Source organism: Gambusia affinis, linkage group LG02, assembly GCF_019740435.1.
Source record: "Gambusia affinis linkage group LG02, SWU_Gaff_1.0, whole genome shotgun sequence".
Taxonomy (NCBI): Eukaryota; Metazoa; Chordata; class Actinopteri; order Cyprinodontiformes; family Poeciliidae; genus Gambusia; species Gambusia affinis.
In genome coordinates this window covers 3,714,305-3,733,786 of record NC_057869.1, presented here as the reverse complement: position 1 = coordinate 3,733,786, position 19,482 = coordinate 3,714,305, and the positions used below count along the sequence as shown (strand labels likewise).

The 19,482-nt window shown below is 40.1% G+C and overlaps 1 protein-coding gene and 1 pseudogene across 1 annotated transcript in view; one reads left to right on the top strand and one right to left on the bottom strand.

Moving 5' to 3' along the window:
* Positions 1 to 19,482, bottom strand: part of nav2a (neuron navigator 2a) — a 251,668-nt gene that overhangs the window by 210,171 nt on the left and 22,015 nt on the right. The window lies entirely within an intron of this gene.
* On the top strand, positions 14,064 to 18,166 carry LOC122842155 (annotated as a pseudogene).

The window sequence follows — 19,482 nt, the reverse complement described above, 5'->3', positions numbered from 1 at the left end:
AATCCTGCTGATAAACTATTTTACCACCAGATATTAAAAGAAATGTGAAGAGGAGGAAAACGTAACCCGTTCCCAGCTGCACATGTTTATTTTTACTACAAATCGTCTCTTATTTCCCTTCAAATCTTCCCTGAGTGTGAATAAACTGCTGCGTCTCATCACCGTGTTTAAATCAGGATAAAAAATCATTTTAGAAAGTGTTTAATGCACCTATAGACCGAAGAAACCCAGCAGAACATCTGGAACCGGGAAGAAAACTGAAGATGAAAGCTATGATTTATTTCAGGGATTTTTATCTTCAATCATGAAAGAGATAAAATGATAATAAAAAATGGACTAAACATTCCAGTTAAGAACTTGGAATCAAAATGTGGTGAAATAATGTAACTTAAACCAGCATGCAGCACCGAGTTCACTTCATCCTCGGCTGATTGAAAGAGAAACAAAGAGCTGTCATGTATGTGGACTTAAAATAGAAAGAAAGATGAAGCTCAAAGGGGAACAAAAATCAATTTCAAGCATTACGGATTCGTGCTTCTTCCTTCCTGAACTCTATTTGCCACACCTTCCCTTATTTACATATCAATTAGTTCATTCATCTCTGCTGAGGTCCTGCTGGCCGCTGTGCTGAAAATACGAAATCACAAAATGCTTATTAATATTCAGACAGTGAAGCTTTAATACAGTCAGACTGAGGCAAATCACAGGAAAATGAACTGTGCTTCTGGAAGGGAAAATAGGAGATTTTACATAAAAACAATGGAGATCATGTGTGCATATGTTATCGCACAAAACTCAATATCTGGTTTGAGCCGAGTGATTATATTGCATTCTGGGCTAAGAGCTATGAAGTCCATTAAAATCCATTTCACAGATTTTATTTTCCTCTCCGGCTGCAGAAGAGGATAATGATACTGAAAAACAGATTTCTGACTTTTGATCTCAGAAGATTAAAGTCAGATTTCTGAAAAAAAAAAAAAAAATTCTAAAAAGAAATAAAACGTCAGAATTCTTAAGAAAAAAAATCAAAATGATAAAAGTCAAAATTTTTAAACTTGTCAGAATTCTCAAAAAAAAATTACTATTCTGAGAAAAGTCAAAATTCTGAGAAAAAAAAGTCAGAATTCTAAACCAGAAGTCACAATTTTGAGAAAAGTAAAATTTCTGAGATTAGGATCCGAATTCTGCAAGTAGGGAAAAAATTCTAAAAATAAATTAAGAAATAAAAAAGTCAGAGAAAAACCGTCAAAATTCTGGTATTAGGGTAACAATTCTCAGAAAAGTCAGAAATCCGACAACAAAAAGTCAAAATCCTGCATTTATGGCCAGATTTCTGAGTTTAAGGTTATGAGTTTAAAAACTCAGCATTAATCTACATAGTGTGAGATTAACGTGTTAACATTTTCAGATTAATCGCACACTTTTACGTTGACAGCCCTTTCTATCAGTTTTAGATACAACTTCCAGTGTCGCAGGATTTCACTCTTTTGAAGGTTCGTCTCCTCACAAAATATTTTCTCCTAAAACCAGATCTATTGGGAACCAGTAAGGATGAGACCTCATGTTGGTTCCCAATCTCCCAGCATTGTCTGACAGGAAAAATGTCTGAGGGTCCTGGAGTTTAAACCGGGTTTAGTTGGTGCTGCCTTACCAGAGATTGCATCACCAGGTGTAAAATTTGCTCGATGAGCACCAAGGTTCCCCTAAGCCACAATTCCCACACTTATACGGATAATAAAGTTTCCAGGGTTTTAAGATAAAGAGCCTCAAAGTGGAAGAGAGGCCGGGATTATTCAGAGTGCTGACATGCATCCTGAGGGAAGCAAATGTCAGAAATCCAAAGTGTTTGCATGTTTTTCTGTCGACAGTCCCAGATTCTCACTCAGATCCAGTAAAACGTCAAACACCCGACATGAACGCACGTCAAACTGGATCAAAACAAATCGTCTCAGTTTACGGGAAAAAAAAGAAAATCACCAGAGAGCATTAAAGTTTATAAAATCTCCACTGGAGTAACGTTTAAACACGTATCCAGTTCTAGTTTTATCATTTTATTTGAACGTGTCACACCTATGACAAGCAAATCTTTAAAAGAGGAGAAAAATATTTCCAGTATGTTTCTGGTGATGTTTCCAGTCTTGCAGAACTATTCATAGACGTCAAACTTCTTTCCCTTTTATTTTTTTAAATGGGAGTTACAAACTTTAAGATGTTTCACATGGCATTGAATCAAATACACCAAACTAATTGAACCTGTTCCCCTCCTGGCCTGTGGGGGCGCTGCATCATGAACCACTAAAGAAAACAAGACAAAAACCTCTGAAGAAGACACTGAGCACAACTTTCTTCTTCACAACATGTCAAGAAAAGTGGAGCAGCATCAGATTTTAGCAATGATAGGATTTCTTTTTGGTAAAAGACTACAAACCATTTCTTCCACTAGCGCTAGGTTAGCATATCTGTTTAGCACATTTGTTTTAGTTGTATTTACCCAGAATTCCTTGTGATGTTGTCCACTACCTGCTTTTCGAGCGATCTATAGTTCACATTGCGTTCACATAAGCATTTGAACCGCACCAGAGTTCACATCCACAGAGACCGAGGTTTGTAGTTTGGTATTTCTGGCATCAATTTCACATTCACACCGGGACAAACCGGACTTTCTAGACAATCGAACTAGAGTTGGATCAAACAGATCAAACAAGGCCGGTGTGAATGCACCGCAAGTCTGAACTTTGATTAGGTCATTCTAATTGTTACGGCCCCTGGCCTCTTGAGGCTGTACATGCTCCTTTTTCTTTTGTTAAGCAGGATCAGCTGTGACAACACTTATTCTGATTGGTTGCCTGGAAGCTGCAGGAGACACACACCCTTGGATCAGCAGATCGTGGCCAGCCAATCAGATGCTGATGAGCCTCACCTGTACCTTTAAAAGGCTCTTGGAACAGTCCTTCAGGGGGACAGCTAGTAGGAAGAGGTTCTGTAAAGCTGTTCCCCTACTTTTTGTTTGATGCTGCTGTGTAGAGCACTTGGAACTTTGTTTGCTACTGCTAAAGCAGTTTGATTGTGTGTGCTGCTACTAGCTTGTGCTAGGGAGGTTTGGTGTTCCCTTTGTGTCTTTTGATTTGGATTGTTTGAGTTACCTTTGGACTGATTTGTTTGAACTTTTGTAATTTAATTTGCACTGCTCAGTCTTACATTTGTTAGTCATTTTCTTTTGTTTCAATTGGGTTATGTTGTACTTTGTTTTGGTTCTGTGAAACCCTTTTTTGTAATAAATCACCTCTTTTATTTAATTCTTTTTCTCTGGACATTTTTATGTTACCGCCCCTGGACCCCTAGACCTTGGGGGCGTAACATAAGTGGGGGCTCGTCCGGGATCCTCGTTAAGAGGATTTCTTTGTCCAGAAAAAAAAAAGAAAAAAAAGGGGAGACATTTTGGGTTGTCTGTATCCAGCAACCATGTCAGTTTCATTTAGTTTGGAGCACCTTTTTAGCCAACCCCTCCCTTGAGCTTATTGATAGCTACCGCAAGTGTGAATTGCTGCAAATTGTGGAGCATTTTAAGCTGCAGGTCCCAAAACAGGTCCTTAAAGGTGACCTAAAGGCTTTAATAGTGGAGAAGTTGGTGGAGATTGGGGTGATCAAAGAGCCTGATCTGCCTGAGGCTACTTTAGTGCCATGCCAAAAAGCCTTGTTTGTGGAGGACCTCAGAGATAGACCTAAGGTGGAGGAAGCGGTGAGTGACCGGGGGAGGACACCTCGCACACTCCCTCGCTATGATCCACTGTCTTCTGGGAGTTCAGAAGGACGAGATGGAGCTCGTTTGAAGGTGAGGATGGCACGTCTCCAGATGGAGGCTGAGGAAAAAGCCCAGGACAGAAAAGCTCAATTGGAGCTTGAGATCAGGAGGCTGGAAATAGAGGCTGATAAAGCTATAAAGCTGCGTAAACTTGAGCTGGAGGCCCAGATTCAAGCACCTTCTGCCTCTATCACACCTGGTTCCACCACCATGTCTGCTATGCCGTTTGACATTAGTAAATGTATTTCCCTAGTACCTGCTTTCAGAGAATCTGAAGTGGACTCATACTTTGCAGCATTTGAACGCATTTCTGGTGCTTTGCAATGGCCTAGGGAAACCTGGCCTCTGTTGCTACAATGTAAGTTTTCCGGTAAAGCTCAAGAGGTGTTGGCAGCGCTCCCTTTAAAAGATAGTTTAGACTATGATCTCGTTAAAGCGGCTGTCTTGCAAGCCTATGAGTTGGTCCCAGAAGCTTATAGACAGAAGTTTCGCCAGCAGAAGAAAACTGCTGGACAAACTCATGTTGAGTTTGCCAGAGAGAAAGGCATTCTCTTTGATAAGTGGTGTGCTGCATCTAAGGTGAACAATTATGACGCTTTACGGGAGCTAATATTGTTGGAAGACTTTAAGAAGTGCATACCTGATCGGGTGGTGTTGTATTTGAATGAACAGAAAGTGACCACTTTAGCATCTGCTGCTGTTCTTGCCGATGAGTATGTGCTTACCCACAAGTCCTCCTTTGTTGCTAATGAGAAGTCACATGTTAACTCTGTACCCAGTCCCACATTGTTAAAACAACCATTCAAAAAGAAAGCCGTGAATGCTTTTACTGTCACAAACCTGGACATGTCATCGCTGATTGTTTAGCTTTAAAAGCGTAAAACACAGCCAAATTCCCAACAAACAAAAGGTGTTGGTTTTGTAAGAAAAGAACCCGTACTAAGAGCACTGATTGTGGTAACAAATTACCTGATCCCTGTTTTGAACCATTCATTTTTGATGGCTTGATCTCACTGACTGAGCCCTCTGATTTAAAGCCAGTACGCATCCTGAGAGACACTGGAGGTTCTCAGTCAATTATTCTCGCTAATGTCTTACCTTTCTCACCTGAGAGTGCCTGTGGTTACAACTCTGTTCTGAGGGAATAGAGATGGGCTACGCTCCAAGACCAGTCCACGGGTTTATATAAAATCAAAACTTGTCACAGGGTTTTCTCCGTTGCCATCTGCCCAGATTTACCCATAGTGTGGCTATGCTACTGGGCAATGACATAGCAGGAGGTTTAGTACTTCCCAGTCTGGAGGTTTTAGAAAATCCATTAAATCAGCCAACCCCAGACTTTTCAGATCCTGGGCTGTACCCAGCCTGTGTGGTCACCCGTGCACAAGCACGCAAAGGCGCTGATATTTCAATCTCTGATTCTGTGTTGATGTCTCCATTTTCCAGTGAGGGGGATGCTGAGAATAACGGTAACAGCATGATGTTACTTCCAGATTTGGTGGAGCTGGAGGAGCCTGGTTCACTTTGGGAGAAAGCATCCATCCCATGACCAGACAACACTTGTCATCTGCTCAACAAGCTGATGAAACATTACAAAGATGTTTCAAGAATGTGGTAAGTGCTGATCAAGCCAATAAAGAGAAACAAGCTTACATTGTGGAACAAGGTGTTTTAATGCGTCAATGGTCTTCATCAGGTGCGGGAAGCTCAGACTGGGGTACTGTTAAACAGATTGTTATACCAAACACATACCGACAGAAAGTGCTATCTCTGGCTCATGAAAGCCAGTGGTCGGGTCACTTAGGTGTTACCAAAACATACCAACTTCTGTTAAAGCACTTCTTCTGGCCTGGAATGAAACGTGATGTTTCAAAGTTCTGTCGTAGTTGCCATGTGTGTCAAATTGCTGGCAAATCAGGTGATACCACCTGCTCCATTGTGTCCTATTCGGTGATAGATCAACCATTTGACCATGTCATAGTAGACTGTGTTGGACCTTTACCCAGAACAAAGAGTGGAAATCAATATTTGCTCACAATTATGTGTGCTGCAACGCGATTCCCTGAAGCAATCCCTTTGAATAAGATTACAGCCAAATCTGTGGTTAAAGCTCTGACAAAGTTCTTTTCTATGTTTGGTTTACCTAGAACTCTTCAAACAGATCAAGGAACAAATTTTCAATCAAAATTGTTCAACCAGGTAGCTAAGACATTAAACATTAAGCATGTTGTTTCCTCTGCTTACCACCCAGAGTCCCAAGGTGCTTTAGAACGATGGCATCAGACCTTAAAGTCAATGCTGCGCAAATATTGTCTGGAAACTGATAAAAGTTGGGATGAGGGGGTCCCATTTGTATTGTTTGCTGCTAGAGAAGCTGTTCAGGAATCCCTGGGTTTCAGTCCAGCGGAACTAGTATTTGGTCACACACCCCGTGGCCCTTTAAGAGCTTTAAAAGAAACCTTCTTGGTTCCGGCAAACGGTTCTAAGAAAAGTCTCACTAAGTATGTGCAAGCCTTTCGGGAGCGTCTGTGTCAAGCTAATGATCTAGCTAAAAAGCATTTATCTGACTCTCAAAGGAAAATGAAGCAGCGCTATGATAAAGCCTCTGTCAAAAGAGTTTTTCAGGTAGGAGATCAGGTTGTTGCGCTCCTACCTATTCCTGGCTCAGCTTTGTCTGCCAAATTTGATGGCCCTTATAAAATCCTAGAGAAAATTGGGGAGAATGATTATGTCATTGGTACCCCGAACCGGCGGCGTAAAACTCGTGTTTGCCATGTGAACATGCTAAAGTTGTACCACTCTCGTCCTGTTTCAGAACCTAGTGGAGGGTGTTCTCCGGTTGCAGTCATAAGTCAACTAGAAGTAGATGAGCTAAGTAATGCTGATGGCCTAAGAATGAATTATCCCATCTGTTCTAGTCCTCGCCTTACAAACTCAGAGATGTTAAAATCTCTACCGAGCCAGCTTGAACATTTACCTCCTGAACATCAAAAGGACATAATGGTCCTCATTAATGAATACACATGTTTGTTCAATGATGTACCAAAACCTACAACAGTTCTAAAACATGACATAGATGTTCAAAATGCAAAACCCATCAAACAGCATCCTTATCGTGCTAATCCCACAAAACGCTCTTTAATGAAACAGGAAACTGAATATCTGCTGGAACATGGTCTAGCCAAACCTAGTCAAAGCCCCTGGAGCTCACCTTGTTTATTAGAAACCAAGTCAGATGGTTCACCACGTTTTATCACTGACTTTCGTAAGGTAAATTCTGTCACTGTACCTGACGCCTATCCGCTCCCCAGAATTGAAGACTGTGTGGACAATATTGGAGCTGCAAAATATGTTACAAAGTTGGACCTTCTCAAGGGGTATTGGCAAGTCCCTTTGACTGAAAGGGCTTCCAACATTTCAGCTTTTGTGACCCCAGATGACTTTTTGCAGTACACTGTCATGGCATTTGGCATGTGTAACGCTCCAGCTACTTTTCAGAGGCTGATAAATACAGTACTGTGTGGTGTCTCCAATTGTAGTGCTTATTTAGATGACCTGGTGGTATATACTGAAACCTGGCAGGAACACTTGCAAATACTATACCAAGTATTTCACAATTTGGCTCAAGCTTCCTTGACCCTTAACCTGGCAAAGTGTGAATTCGGCAAAGCTACGGTAACATATTTAGGCAAAGAGGTGGGCAGGGCCAAGTCCGTCCCCTCAACGCTAAAGTGGTGGCAATTAATGATTACCCTACACCCAAAACCCGCCGTGAGCTGCGTAGATTTCTGGGTATGGTTGGCTATTACCGGAATTTTTGCAGAAATTTCTCCTCAGTAGTGCAACCGTTAACAAATCTACTTAGCCCAAAAACTGACTTTGTTTGGTCAGATGAGTGCCAGAATGCTTTTGCAAGTGCTAAGTTTCTTCTTTGTCACACCCCAGTATTAGCTGCACCGGATCTGACCAGACCATTTAAACTAGAGGTGGATGCCAGCACTGTTGGAGCTGGAGCTGTGCTAATACAGGAAGATTTGCAGGGTTTAGACCATCCTGTTTGTTATTTCTCTCGTAAGTTCAACAAACATCAACTGAACTATTCCACCATTGAAAAAGAAACCTTGGCTCTATTATTGGCTCTTCAGCACTTCCACGTATACCTTGGTTCCAGTAGTTTACCTATTGATGTGTTCACTGATCATAACCCCTTAGTTTTCCTTTCTCGCATGTACAACCACAATCAGCGACTTATGCGGTGGGCATTACTTCTACAGGAATACAATCTAAACATTCAACATAAAAAAGGAACAGAAAACGTTCTTGCAGATGGCCTTTCCAGGTTGTGAGTATGGTTTTTGTGTATATATATGTATGTGACATTTAGTAGTTTACAAAACTGGGTTTTGTAATTTAAGGGGGGGAGTGTTACGGCCCCTGGCCTCTTGAGGCTGTACATGCTCCTTTTTCTTTTGTTAAGCAGGATCAGCTGTGACAACACTTATTCTGATTGGTTGCCTGGAAGCTGCAGGAGACACACACCCTTGGATCAGCAGATCGTGGCCAGCCAATCAGATGCTGATGAGCCTCACCTGTACCTTTAAAAGGCTCTTGGAACAGTCCTTCAGGGGGACAGCTAGTAGGAAGAGGTTCTGTAAAGCTGTTCCCCTACTTTTTGTTTGATGCTGCTTTGTAGAGCACTTGGAACTTTGTTTGCTACTGCTAAAGCAGTTTGATTGTGTGTGCTGCTACTAGCTTGTGCTAGGGAGGTTTGGTGTTCCCTTTGTGTCTTTTGATTTGGATTGTTTGAGTTACCTTTGGACTGATTTGTTTGAACTTTTGTAATTTAATTTGCACTGCTCAGTCTTACATTTGTTAGTCATTTTCTTTTGTTTCAATTGGGTTATGTTGTACTTTGTTTTGGTTCTGTGAAACCCTTTTTTGTAATAAATCACCTCTTTTATTTAATTCTTTTTCTCTGGACATTTTTATGTTACCGCCCCTGGACCCCTAGACCTTGGGGGCGTAACACTAATACACTGAAATGCTTTGACCCAACTCTTTTGTAGCGCTGGCTGTGTGTTCAGGGTCATCGCCTCAACAAGTTTCCAGGTTTTTGCAATCTCCAGCGGCTTTTCTTCCAGGACCGCCTTAAATGTAAATAGATCTGCAGGCTCTTTACATTTCTACATGAAAGACTGATGCAGTTCCACTCCAAAACAGTTGGTGGCATCTTACACACCATACACTTACATATACAGGTGTATATTTATGAGGTTTGGGCAATAAGTCAATAACGATACACATCAGAATACACACATTGTCAATATCAACAGAAATTAATTCCATTAGAATTTTTATAATTCCACAGAACTGCAATCCAGAACCGCACGGCATTCTGGGAGATGTAGGCAGAGGAAAGACTTTAGCCACTCAACTTCTCACGGCCAAGTACGCAAGACTTACTAACTGCCTCACTCTTTGGTTACCTAGCAACTCACTCACTCTTTGGTTACCTAGCAACAACTTGTTGAGCAACATGTGCAGCAGCAGGTTAAGGTTTGGCTTCTGTGCCTCATAACTGCTTAAAAATAGAAAAACAACGGCGCGGGGTTGAAACTGAGGGTAAAACAGGAAACTGGTTTGCCGGTATTTAAAATACTTAAAACAAAAAACGAATCAATAGTTATCGATAAACTGATATGAAACGCTTATAATGCGATACGTTTTTCACCCATATAGCCTAGTCAAGAAAATACAGATGTTATAATTCACACAGGACTTGGGTTACTTATTAAGCAGCTTTTCACATCAATTAACTGACATGTATTAGGAATATTATTAGTAATGTGAAAATCAGAAATGTATTTTTTAGGAAACATCTAATTTACTTCCTGTTCATAACTGTGTATTTATTTATTTTTAAATACATACATTTATCTTCAGTAAATCGCTTTTTATTTTTCCTCTATTTGCACATATTTAAATCAATCTGTGTCTCATCTTTTATACAGACAAATAAAGCTTAAAATTGCCTGGTTACAACTGAAGCGTCTCAACTTTTAGGAGCGTTTCATTCCACAGGGAACATGTTTTATAATGCGTTTTATTAGAAGTATAATGGAAAGCCATTGTGGGTAATTTGGCCGATACATCATGTGTTTATCATTACCTTTTAAACAGCACTTAAACTCAGTACATAATGATTTCCGACAGTCATAAAAACTGGCTACTGTGTAAAAAACAAGGGCTTTTATGCTTAAATTGACACTTTTCTACAGGTATTTCTTTGCTCAAGCCAGCAGCTTCATGTCATATGAAGTCAAATTCAGGAACTGTGAAGTTTACACTAAGATCAATAAACTAGAGCGTCTAACAAGAGGAGAAAGAGGAAGATGTGGATCAATAAACATCCAGAAGGACAGAAAACTACAACACGTTTAAGTGGAAAGGACTGAAGGATCTTTACTCTGGAAGATGACGAAGATGATGAGAGACAGAAAGAGACAGGATTGTCTCGGCATGGAGGAGTAATCTTCCTCTGCGATGATGAACACTTCTCACTTCAAATAAATCATCAACAGACGACAGCAACTCTGGTCGATAGCGAAAGAGTTCGAAAGACGTTTTTCTGACTGCAAGTAGCTCACTTAGAGAGGAGGTATGAGGCAAAATTCACATTTTAATGCTTTTGTACTTCCATTTGAGATTTTACTACTTCTAAAAACAACCCAGAGTGCTTAAAAAAAAAAAAAAATCACTCATCTGGTTTTTGGCATCGAGTTAATGTTTTTAGTATCTGGAAAATGACAAAATCTTACCACGTATTTTTGTCTGGTTTCTAGCGCAAATATTTTAGTACATTTACAGTAATACAAACAAACTCACAAGTATCTTTTCAGCAAAACATAGGAGCTTGTTTTAAGTAAATATTTCCTTAATATTGATGAAAAAGTATGGACCACTTGCAGATTATTACACTATTAAGATACGTTTTCATGTAACAAGTGAAATAATCTGTAAATGGAGCTACCTTTTATCATCAATAATTAAGAAACAAGTTCATATTTCTAACTGAAGTTACTTGTAAGTTAGTTTTATCTTAGTTCAAGTATACAAAAATATTTACCTAGAAACCAGATTAAACTCACTTGGTAAAATGTTGTTTTTGCAGTGGAACTAATAAAAAAATGTTTGTAATGTAACGTCACAAATCACCAGGCACTGTCTCGTTACCTAGCAACCTTAGCAAAGCCCAGTCCGTCACCTAGCAACCCAAGCAGAATTCCAGCACTTTTGATCAGCCAGTGTATGTACAGTACAATGGCTGCCGGAAAAGACATGTGTTTTGTTGTTTACTTACAGTCCAGAAAGCACTTACTGTACTGTAATTGTGCAGTTGGCCCTAGTAATGCTTTTCAAATATGAAAGGTTATATAATCTGTTTGCAGCCATTTTCATGTGCAAGTGCAAACACTGAGCCGTTGAGATGTAAAATCTCATAATCTACGAATGATTTTGAGCAAAAAATGTAAGGAATATGTTTTGTATCACCGTTAGGGTTATTCCAACCTGTTCAAGGAAGCATAATAGATCACCTTTAAAGTTTTAAGTGGAAACCTGACAGACTGTTACTGGGACAAAGACACAGAGGGTCAACCAGACATTCAACAGCTTGATCCAACTATTAAAACCCTGATCAAAATACAGAAATCTTACCAGCTGAGGTCCAATAAACCAAGGCAGTGACTCCATAATTAAACTATTATGGAGCATAAAAGCTCAACTGTCAAAAATAAAACCAATGGAGCAAAAACACTGGCCTTCAAGGTCTTTTTCAGGCCTGTAAAGCCTTCACAGTAAAAAGTTCCCTCAAAACGAGGCCGTACGTCTGTGAAGGCTCATTTATTGGATTTTTCTCTTATGACACACTTTTAAAAAGAAGCCAACAAACCTTGGGATGTCCTTGATAAGACACCTGAAATGTGGAGCAACGGCATTGATGGCAAGTCTGTAGGATAAGAAATGCAACGATTCAGTAATTACTCTTCAAGGTCTGCAGCACAAAGCTCAATCATGTTGAAACGCACCTGACTGAAGGTTTTCATGTGGAAGTAATGGAAACATGCGTTCACAGCAGCTACAACTTAGAGGATGAATTCATCAAAATTAACATTTTTTAATTGGATTTCTTGTCAAATTCCTCAATTCCTAAAGCACAATCTGTGCTAAAACATAACTAGAAATTGTAATAGTGCCTGGTATAGTCAGAGTTCGGGAGTAACTAGTTACATTTACTCAATTACATTTACTTGAGTAACTTTTTTTAATTAATGCATTTTAGAATTATTTTACTAATTTGTGTTTTTTACTTTTACTTTAGTAATTTTATTATAAAGTATCGCTACTCTTACTTGAGTAAAATTTCTGGACTTTCTGAATGAAAAACCAACATGTTTTAACTTATAGAAACAGACACCAGCAGCTTTTGTTGCTTCAGTTTCATATTCAAAGAAACTGATTTGGAAAACATTTCTTTTACCTGACTTTGTTATTTTTTGTTAGTTATATGGATTATTGTCATTTTATTCCTTAAAATACCAAAATTTCTACTAACCTTCATATTTTGGTCCGTTTGATGATGTAATTTTAACAGCTACTCAGTACTTGTGCTTGCAATGGTCCCGTTTCCAACTAACGTATGAAAGTGCCAGCGGTCCGTCCCCGAACCTTTCCGTTCTGTCTGCTGCAGCGAGGTCCTGCTCGTTTGGACCGTTTCACTTTCCCCCTCTTTATTTTTCTACATCGTGAGCCGCTTAAAGATGTGGCGCCCTCTGCTGGATGGTGCCAAACTAAAACACTAAAACAGTTTAATCGGTTGGAAACAATTTTAAATAAATGAATGAAACCAATAATTAATAGTAAGTTTATTCATGTTTTGCATTCGTATGGAAGACCGTGTTTTAGTAGGATTAAAGTTGTGGCAACTGGTTCAACTATTTTTTCTTTTAGGCATTCACACACAGTATGGTAGTTACATTTACTCTATGCTGTACTTTTTACTTTTACTTGAGCAATTTAATTATGAAACATTTCTACTCTTGAGTAAAATGTCTAGATTCTTTTCCCACTAAATAAAAAACAAACATGTTTTAACAACAATATTTAACAATTTTTTTCCACTGAGTTATGCAACATCTATTGATCAACCACATAAAATCCCAGCATTATAAATTTAAGTTTGTGAAATAAATCTATTAATTTGGACCTAAAGAGGAGCGATCTAGAGTCATTACACAGCTTCTGTTATTACAGCAGGAAACTAGAGATCAGGCCCAAAATCATCTGGCATGATTTTGATAGTGTTCAGGTTGGAGCACTACAGGACGTGCTCCAACCTGAACCGTCAAAGACACATAAAGTCAATTACAAAGTCAGCCTTCTATCACCTGAAGAACATTTTGAGGAGTAAAGGACTAAAGTCTCAGCATTATAGAAACTCATCCTGGTACTTTAGTCACATTGATTACTGTACCAGTGTCTTCATAGATCTGCCTAAAAAAAATCAATCAGATCCACAATGTTGCTGCTGGTGTTCTGACTAAAACCAAGAATATAGAGAAAATCATGCCAGTTCTAAAGTCCTTCCACTGACAGAGAGAACTTTTAAATACTATTAGTTTATAAATTACTAACAATTTAGCACCACAATACAATAAAGATCTGCTGCTGTTGTATCAACCTTCCAGACCTCTTGGGTCTTCTGGTTCTGGTTCTGCTAACTTCCTTTAAATCTAAAAATCCACCTGGTTAGATTTGATTTTGATTAATAGTAGCAGGTGAACCATTGATCAATTTATTTAATATATATATTGATGATTTTGTTGATGGTACTTAAAATGTAATGCTTGTTACTGGTTTCACAGTTGGTGACTGTATAATATTTTCATAATTTTTTTTTAATGGTTTTATGATATAAAGCGCTTTATGTGTAATACAAATAAACTTTAGTTGAATCACTAACTAAAGTAGGATAGTCAGACTCCCTCCTTAAAACATTCATTCAGTTAATCATCTTCCAGGTTTTCCTTACGGCTGATTTTTCTGTCCTTCCTGCTCTTAAACACGCCTTAATGCTGAGTTGATCCAGCGTCTGCTGAAGGTGAAAGCTGATTGGCTGCAGCCTCTCTGCACTGACACGTGATTTACAGGAAAGAGCTCAAACTGTTTCTGTTTCAGGAAGTGAAACTCACACAGTCACTGTGACTTAGAACAGAAATGGAGCAGAATCAGCTCGACCGAGAAACTTTCTCCTGTTTGATCTGTCTGGATCTACTGAAGGATCCGGTGACTACTTCCTGTGGTCACAGCTACTGTATGAACTGTATTGAAACCCACTGGGATGGAGAGGATCAGAAGAGGATCCACAGCTGCCCTCAGTGCAGGGAAACATTCATACCGAGGCCTGTGCTAAAGAAGAACACCATGCTATAGCAGCTTTAGTGGAGCAGCTGAAGAAGACTGGACTCCAAGCTGCTCCTGCTGATCACCGCTATGCTGGACATGAAGATGTGGCCTGTGATTTCTGCACTGGAAGAAAACTGAAAGCCATCAAGTCCTGCTTGGTCTGTCTGGCCTCTTTCTGTGAGAAACACCTTCAGCCTCATTATGATTCAGCTGCTTTTAAGAAACACAAGCTGGTGGAGCCGTCCAAGAACCTCCAGGACAACATCTGCTCTAAGCATGATAAGTTGTTGGAGATATTCTGCCGCACTGATCAGAAGTGTATCTGTTATCTCTGCACCATGGATGAACATAAAGGTCATGACAAAGTCTCAGCTGCAGCAGAAAGGACTGAGAGGCAGAGAGAGCTGAAGGAGAGACGAGGAAACATCCAGCAGAGAATCCAGGACAGAGAGAAAGATGTGAAGCTGCTTCAACAGGAAGTGGAGGCCATCAATCACTCTGCTGATAAAACAGAGGAGGACAGTGAGAAGATCTTCACTGAGATGATCCGTCTCCTCCAGGAAAGAAGCTCTGAGGTGAAGCAGCAGATCAGATCCCAGCAGGAAACTGAAGTGAGTCGAGTCAAAGATGTTCAGGAGAAGCTGGAGCACACTGTAAAATGTAAAAGTAAAGTGTACTCAAAAAGAAAAGTGACCTGAACTCATTCCAGCTTAGTCTGTTCACTATACTAACTTAAACTTAGCAAAGACAACTTTCTACTGAGGCAAGTAATCAAACTCATCAGCAGCAAGTAACCCGAACTTGGAGTTATGAGTGAGCAAAACGCATCTGCATAACCAGCAAAAAACTCGGCATCATTCGGCAGCTCTCGTTGAACGCACATGCGCATTGGACACTGACGAGTGACGTCGTGTTTGAAAGAAGCTCCAAACTGTCAACAATACGGCGGTTGCTGCAGCTAAGTTTGGTCACGGTAAGTCCCACTGTTTTTTAGCAAACTTATATTCGTTATCTCGGCCGTATAATTCATCCGTAAGTCCAGGTTTTGAGGTTAACTTTATGTGTAATGATTTAGCGATGCCTGGGACTAACGTTAGTCGAAAATATCATGTTTATTTAGTGGCAACAAGATGGAGCGGCAGTGCAAAAAGCTGTCCGCAAAAAAACAAAAGACGGAAAAGGGATAAGGATAAAGATGTTGGCGGGTTAAAAAAGCCGCTGTACTGTTATAGAAGGCTTATGATGAGTAGACTGCCATAGGTGGGACAGCTGTAAACTGTAGGAGAAGCAGCCGTGATGAAGAAGTGTAGGGTCACCAGATTTGGGTTTCTGAAAAGGAGGACACTTCTTTTTTTGTTGGCGGGGGGGTAGAATCGGCGGACACACATGCGCCAACGGGGGGTGGGTGGGGGGATAGAACCAGCGGTAGCATTAAGAATCGGTAGCACATGTGTGTACATGTGCTACCGATTTCTTTGCCATACAAAGAAACCTGGAATGGAGTAGTGGAACGGAGTGGCAATGTAATCACAATGCACAAGCTATGTAATGTGTTTTGAGGCAGTTGACCAAAATCCCTAACGATTTTTAAATTCCCCCCGGACATTTCTTTAGGTCTGAAAAGTAGGACATGTCCGGGAAAAACAGGACGTCTGGTCACCCTAAAGAAGTGTTATGTTGATATGTAATTGTGGTGTTACTTCTATTGGTAGGACTGCGAAGACCTAGACACACCCCATTGTCTCACACCCCCATTGGGATCCTGACCATCATTCCTGAGGACAGGCAGGCCTCCACTGACTCACTGCACCTCCAGTCTTCAAGTACTGCCATCATTTTGGAAGGAAGTCTTGTCATGAATGATCTTGGGAATCTTCCACATGCCATGTGCTTGCTCTTTGGACTTATTTATACTCTGAATTTGGAGTACCCTCTACAACTGAAGTACACCTTTGACTTCATCCAAAGGGTGCTTCTCTCACTTGGACATAAATCCCTAAAACCAAAAATACAATCACTCAAAAATCTTCTGATGCAATGAGTGAATGTGATGTGACATTATGGATCAACGTTGATACCTTTACCCTTATTGGAAAAGTGATTTTTATTTCTTGTTTGATTCTGTTTTTGTTGGAGAGAGCATCATTGCACTTGCAGACTACTAAATGGTTTTATGTTAATGAGGAAGAAACATTACTTCACTTCACTACTTCATTATTTACTTTATCAATGTTATGATAAATGTTGGGCTCTAGTATTGAGAATTGAGTTTTTGTTTCACACCAGTCAACAAAGACATTTAAGCAGGGATTCTCAAAGTTTTAAAGACTGAGGGCCATTTGAAGGTTTCAATATTAGTTTGAGGGCTACCCTATAAAAAAAAGTAGTGTGTTTTTTTTTCCTTAAAAAAGTCTATGGAAAACTTTGTTTCCAGGTTAGTGTGTATGTAACCACACTTGAGAACCTTGTATTTAAGGTAAACTTGTTTAATTATTAAACATTTTTTTCCATTCAAACTGTCTGTTGGCTCTTCGTTCCAATAACTTAACACTTTTGGTTCATCTTACTTGAACATATCAAGGCAATCGGTTTCCTGATATTTTGCAAGTAATGTGAACTCTTAAACATAACTTATTTTTATGAGTACTGCTTAATTGACATAACTCACAATTTGAAGTAGTCATAATTGACATTTTATAGTCAACTTTACTAATGATTTTGAGTTAACGGCACTCAGGTTTACTGCCATTGCATGAGTTGTCTGAATGAATATTTTACAGTTAACCCAATTAATGATTTTGAGTTAACGGCACTCAGGTTTACTGTCTTTATCTGAGTGGTCTAAACATAGTTATTTTTAGCAATAACACCTTAAAATGAATTAGCTACTTTACTTGAAGATTTTGAGGCAATCGGTTTCCTAACTTTTTTTAAGTAAAGTGAACTTATTACTTTTTACAGTGCAGGAGATCACTGAGCTGAAGAGGAAAGACGCTGAGCTGGAGCAGCTCTCACACACAGAGGATCACAACCAGTTTCTCCTCAACTACCCCTCACTGCCAGCACTCAGTGAGTCTACACACTCATCCAGCATCAACATCCGTCCTCTGAGATACTTTGAGGACGTGACAGCAGCTGTGTCAGAGCTCAGAGATAAACTACAAGACGTCCTGAGAGACTCATGGACAAACATCTCACTGACGGTATCTGAGGTGGATGTTCTACTGTCGGAACCAGAACCAAAGAGCAGAGCTGGATTCCTAAAATGTTCATGTGAAATCACTCTGGATCCAAACACAGCAAACACAGAGCTGGGACTATCAGAGGGGAACAGGAAGGTGACAGGAATAAATGAGGATCAGCCCTATTCAAGTCACCCAGACAGATTCACTGGATGGTTACAGGTTCTGAGTAGAGAGAGTCTGACTGGACGTTGTTACTGGGAGGTGGAGAGGAGCGGGACATGTGTTTATATATCAGTTGCGTACAAAACTATCAGCAGAGCAGGAAGTGGGAATGAATGTGGATTTGGATTTAATGACAAATCTTGGGCATTACACTGTTCCCAAAACAGTTTTAGTTTTGGTCACAACAACATCTGGACCTCCATCTCAGGTCCAGTTTCCTCCAGAGTCGGAGTGTACCTGGATCACAGAGCAGGTATTCTGTCCTTCTACAGCGTCTCTGAAACCATGACTCTCCTCCACAGAGTCCAGACCAGATTCACTGAACCGCTACTGGCTGGAGTTGGGGTTGGTCACGCTGAGGACTCAGCAGAGTTCTGGAAACCCGGATAGATCAGGATTCCTTGTTCTGATGTCGCTGCTGTTCTGTTCTTTATTTTTCTGGTGTAAATGTATTTCTCTGTGTTCTAGGAGACATAAAGAAAATCTCTGTTGATGTTTTCTTTCATTCTGACATGACAGAAATATTCATCCACACAGTAGCGGTTTCTGATATGGGGGACATGGGCAACTGCCCAGGATGGCAGTTTGTGGGGGCGGCAGGAACAATCAATCAATCAATCAAATTTTCTTTGTGTAACACATTTCAGCAGCAAGGTCTTTCAAAGTGCTCTACATCATATCAAACATAGAAACACAAAGTCATCAAGTGGGGGGTTCTTGCTTTTGCATCCATAAAAGGTTTATCGGTAACACTCCTACTGTGTTATATGAAACAAAATACCTATTGTATACCTTCAGTTATTACAGCAGAAAACTAGAGATTAGTTTGAACTCTGACATTTACAGTCACATGAAGACAGTTACAAAGTTAGCCTTCTACCACCTGGACATCATTTCCAGGATCAGAGGACAAATGTCTCAGCAAGATCTAGAGAAACTCATTCTTGAATTTCTCTTTAGTCGCATTGATTTGATTTAAACCAGAGTATAATCTTTGTTCTGTTGGCAGCAGAGCTTCAATAGCTCTTCTTTATAGGATAAAATGAATGATCGGCTCTCTCTTTGTCTGCTTACATTCACACATCGTCCTATTTTCAATGCTGCTTTACATGTAAAGCTCTGGAGTCTCACGCTGCATTTCAACGCTTCCTGCTGCACGGCTGTTATCAACCAGCCAACACCGAGCTACATTCAGGCTTTATTGCATTTCCATTGAGCGGAGCGTTATCTCTGCCGGCTTATGGCGATCCTTCATCAGGACTCGCTCTTCTCATCAATCCTGCACAACCTCACCTGCCTGATTGGCTGCCTCAGAGCAACAGAGCTCTGATTGGTTCAGCTGTGTTCTTCATTAGAGAAGAATTGGACGGCGCACTGACCCCTGGAAGCTTCCCACTTGATAAATGCCCCCACCTTCTTCCAGCCGTTCGCGCACACAAACAGGAAGCTGTGGCTCTGATAAAACTCACCTGCCTGCAGGCTGCTCTCACAAATCTTTGGTAAAATTTTGTCCAAAGTGCTTACGCTAGTCAAACATTAAGACGTGAAACACCAAGAGAGACTCATTTGCATTATGGATGCAGCCAAATGTGGCAGGTGCAGAAAATCTCTGCAGCGATCGACTCCTACGACATAATATATTTACACACATATCAGCTCAGCGTACTGCACCTTACAGTTCATTAGTACTCAGACTCATTCTGCATGCAACTGCAGTTACATTTAATTTAATATCCTGTAGTAGATTAACATCGAGCGCCTGCTGTTAAAAATAAGTTAAGCCTGATTAGCAGAAATGCATTAATTTAC